Raw genomic sequence first — 5,105 nt, forward strand, 5'->3', positions numbered from 1 at the left:
TGGAAACAGAAGCCGAAAACCACAAATATTGGCAAAGTTTAAAAGTTTAACACCTTTTAAAGAAGACTACTATGCATTAACACTACTTCACCACATCAGACAACAATCTTCAAACTAATCTAAATTCTCACAAGCGACGTAACTCAAAATGACTAACCTCATCAAAATCATCAAAAATGTGTGAGAATTGCCCCATGAACCAAACCTGCCAAGGGAGAAAACTATTAAATATATGTTTTACAATCTATGGCCAGGAAAATTTCAAAACCCAAAATAAAATACTTATCTGCATCCTCTTCCTTGCCAATTCATCCTTATAAGCAATTTGAGTAATCTACCACAATGAACCAATATATAATATCAAAGACAATAAGAATGAAACCCAACATGATAGAGAAAGAAATACTAAAAATGTGTTTGGTCATGAAACATATTAAAGTAACAACCTGCTTGGGTGGTTTAACTTTCTTGTACTCTTATCATCCTGCATACACTTAAAAATAAAATTTAGAAAGATATTATTACTCCCTTGCATTGTTTACTCAAAGCTCTTTAACCTTGATAAACATGTCAAGGGAGATTTACTAACTCAAAAGTTCTTGAACCAACAATTTTGCGAATATCTTAACATAATATAAACCAAATAAAAAGTACCAACAAATATACATTACCAAACAGATCACGATCAACAAATACTCAAATACACAATAGCAAATAGAAAGTACCAACAACTATCCAAATACATAGTATCAAAAAAAAATATCTACAAATAGATGGTATCAAAAAGTACATCCCAAATAAATGGTTATTCCAAAGCTCCCTCAATTGTTGGCTTCACTTGATGCACCTCCAAGCAAGCTCCCTCCAGACCTAATAAGAATAGAATTTCATATAATGATCAATAACCTTTTTAACGATTACTTAGTATGTGTGTTTTTGTAAAATTAATGCATAGATATAGTTTCACTAACCCTCCAATACGTGACATTAAGAACTCAACAGTGGCTTTCAATTTGTTGGTTTCCTCAACGTTGGCTTGCAAATTCTCCCTATACTGATGAAGTTCGATTCTAGTCTGTTGAAGCTCGCTTTGAGTATCTTCTTGTCTTTTCCTACACTCGTCATGGTTGTCGAAGTGCGTGAACGCTTGAGATGAAGTACTTAAAGGGGTGGGAATAAGACCGCATCCCATTCCTCTAACGTGACCAGATCGTCGGCCCCCTAGCACTTGTGTGACTATTTCTTGCATTCGGTCCTCGACACTTGTCCCCTCCACACTGCCTTCCTCTAAGGCCTCACTGGTTGTTAATTCTTGCATCTGAAGCTGCACAAGTCATAGTTGGCCTTAGTTTAATATATACTTCATGCAAGTTTACTATTCATGTACTTCACTAATCAACTTAATGATCGGAGCGTAAAGATTTACTTACATATAGACTTTTGCATTTGTCGTTCACAAACTCTTTATCCTTTTTTCTTATATGGGTAGCCTCATATAGTTCAACAGGATTGGGCTTCACTTTTGTTTCTTGTTCCTACACATAATACATATAATCAAAGTTTACACTAAATAATGTTACTTTAATTAAATTATAAAAAATAGATACTTACCTTTTTGTAAATGACGTTAACAAATGAACAAGTGCCAGCTGTGTGATTTGTTTCCAATTTGCTTCTGTTTTTTATATTTCGTGCAGACTTTTTCTATAAAATTTGGAGAAAAAAAAAAACACAATTATTCATAAAATGTCCTCAAGTGCATGCAAATTATATCAATCTGAATTTTCTAATCAGTATAATAATATATATTTACCTTCCATTTATCGTCATCAAATGAGTCGCATATTAGGTTCCACTGTTCAGGACCATATCCTGCTGGCACGTTTTCCCTCCCAATAGCCTTAGCCTTGGCAATCCCCTCATCATCGTCTTTATCAATGCCTTCAAAATATTTTTTGTAGTGGTCTCTATACAAGTTCGAACGAATCCTAGCATATGCACGACCCAATTTATTTTCAACAGCTTTGACGTGCTCGTATCGTCCCATATTCAGTGCGAAATTTGACTGATACATAATAGATAAGAAAACAATGGTAAAAAATGTGTCACATTATTTTTTCATACGAAACATATTCTTAAACATTACATTGATATTCATACCTGAACATGAAATAATAACTTGCTCTTTTCCTCAACTGGGACCTTTTTCCATTCACCGTGATGGAGTTCGCACATGTTACGAATAATTTCTCCAATCTTGCTTGCAAACCATGATGCATTATCGCCTACAGGTGCCCGGTGTCTATTTGGGATGTTTAGCACTAAGGGACCATTCTTAAGTACGTGCTCACTCAACTTCTTACACTTGGCCTTACCCCTTACACTTCTGACAGACGTAGTAGCTGTTACGCAAAACATGGTAACGTAGTAAGTTATATTGTGAAATGTCTATAACAAACCAAAATAATACAAAAATAACATTTCATAAACATATAATTCATAAACTTACAAGATGCAGTAGGGGCGCCTCCCTGTGAATCCAATCCTGCCACTGAGTGAATAGGATCATTAGACTCGTGCGAAGGATGCCTATCCACTGACTCGAGGAGGAGGGGGGGCGAGGGCGCCATTTGCATATCTGTATCACCAAACCCAGAATTGGGAGTCGGACTCTCATGCTCGTCAATAAGGCCCCGACCTTGACCTTGGCCACGGCCTCGTGCTGCTGGAACACGTTTACGTCCTGTTGTTGTCATTGTTATGATCAATCTGCAAACAACTCAAAAACCAAAAAATTATATTAGTCAAATTATAACCATATAGTATGTTCAATATTTTTGACAAACATACAATAATTATGCTAGTAAAAAAAAAAACAAACACCACAATACATGTATATATATATATATATATAGAGAGAGAGAGAGAGAGAGAGAGAGAGAGCATCAACTTCATTAAATATGCTAATACACTTTGTACTTACACCAAATGTGAGCTTATGTTCAACACATATCATCATCAGATTCATATTCAGAATCTGTATCACTGTTACTTGAAGATGATTGTTCGTGTTCAGAGTCCTCTTCGTGTTCAGAGTCTATATCGTTGTCGCTACATAACTCCTCTTCCTCATCAAAGTTTGTATCATAGTCCTCGTTCGGCAAGTTATCGTTGGCAAATATGCTTGCATCAAGTTGAATATATAATTCATCAATTGCTATTGTCGCATCATCTCTACGTAATTGAGTGGAGGCTTCAACATTTGCTTCATCAACAAAGACCATATTACCCCCAACACATTCACCTTCCTGGTATACGTCATCACTGAGTCTTTCGTCATCTTCTGTATTATCTCCCTTTTGTACTGTTGGAATATCATAGATGTCTCTATTGATCCACTTCTGCACCACTTTCCAATTACCACCCAATTTGGGATCATCCAAGTAAAACACTTGCGAAGCTTGACATGCTAAGATGAACGGGTCGGATTCACACCATGTACGAGAAGTATTCACAATCGTGAAGCCTTGGTCCATTTGTACTCCTGTTGCACTCCCAGTGTCCCACCAATCGCACTCAAACAAGTACACGAGATTTTGGCCAGGGTAACGTAACTCTAGAATATTTTTTAACTCACCATAATACTCAGTTATTGAGGTTTCGTCCTCACCTGAAACAGAAACACCACTGTTCTGGGTAGTACGAGTTTCTGCACATTCTTTCGTGTGGTACCTAACCCCATTCACGATGCAACCTCTATACGATCTAACATGACGATCAGGCCCGCATGCAAGATCATATAATTGTTTTGAGCCATTGTCTGCAGTACACCCACTATTGTATAAACGTTTATGGAACCAACGTTCAAAGTTAGCCTCATGCTTTTTATCAATGTCACGGCCGCCTTCTCTTTTGATCATATTATAATGTTCACTGCATGAAAAATAAACGTATTCGTAAATGATCATCAACGCTACAATTATAACATGTCGTAACAGGTAAAACACAAAGACCATTACTAAACTTACTCCAAATATGAGGCCGTTTCGTTACAGTTGGTAAGCACATACCATCGTGCCCTACCAAAATCATTAGCATCCAGTGTTACTAATTTAGCTGCTCCTAACGGCCGAACTCGTTGGGAGAATACATCCAAGCGCTGGCTCATTTCTACTTCCTCAACGTCAACATTTCTCCGTTCACGATTCCATCTTGTCTCAATCCCCCGAAGATACCTGGAACAGAAGGTCAAGCTCTCCTCAGCTAGGTAACACTCGGCAATAGACCCCTCTGGACGCGCTTTGTTACGCGTCCACTTCTTATATCTTCCAAGTTCTCTTTCGAACGGATACATCCAACGGTTTTGTACAGGACCGGCAAGCTCGGCCTCCCGAGGTAAATGAAGCGCTAGATGGATCATAACATCAAAAAAAGCTGGCGGAAATATTTTTTCCATTTTGCATAAAATTATTACAATGTCGACTTTCATTTGTTTTAGGATATCAACTTTCAACGTCCGTGCACATAACTGCGTAAAAAATGTACTGAACTCGGTCAATGTTGTTCGTATTTCCGACGTAGAGAAATTTCTAATTGCAACAGGAAGCAAGCGCTGTAAGAAGACATGACAATCGTGGCTTTTCATACCCGAAATTTTACCAGGAAGCTTGTTCACACATCGACCAATGTTAGATGCATACCCGTCAGGAAATTTAACACCTGACAACCACTCACATAAACTCTTCTTCTCATCTCTTGTCAATGTGTACTTCGCAAGTGGCATCTTATAAGTTTCACCATTTGGCTGCACATGCAATTCTTTACGTATACCCATCAACTGTAAATCTCTTCGTGCCTTGACTGTGTCCTTGGTCTTCCCATCAATATTCATCAACGTACCTAAGATACTTTCACATATGTTCTTCTCAATATGCATAACATCTAAATTGTGACGTACTTTCAAACTTGACCAGTAAGGCAACTCAAAGAAAATACTTCTCTTCTTCCAATTCAACACAACATCTGTGTGCTTTCTCTTTCTCCCGCTTGTTTTTCGAAATTGTAAACCCTCAGCATCCCTTAATTGTTTCAACAATTGACTTGCA

At 37.6% G+C, this 5,105-nt stretch overlaps 1 long non-coding RNA gene across 1 annotated transcript; it reads right to left on the reverse strand.

The window, feature by feature from the left end:
- Window positions 1-1,485: 1,485 nt before the first annotated feature.
- Window positions 1,486-1,911, reverse strand: LOC132178162 (uncharacterized). Its single transcript, XR_009439808.1, has 3 exons — window positions 1,814-1,911; window positions 1,612-1,704; window positions 1,486-1,535 (listed from the first exon to the last, which is right to left on the reverse strand). It is a non-coding gene; the product is annotated as an uncharacterized LOC132178162 (long non-coding RNA).
- Window positions 1,912-5,105: the final 3,194 nt, after the last annotated feature.

This window comes from Corylus avellana, chromosome ca1 (assembly GCF_901000735.1).
Source record: "Corylus avellana chromosome ca1, CavTom2PMs-1.0".
Classification (NCBI taxonomy): domain Eukaryota; kingdom Viridiplantae; phylum Streptophyta; class Magnoliopsida; order Fagales; family Betulaceae; genus Corylus; species Corylus avellana.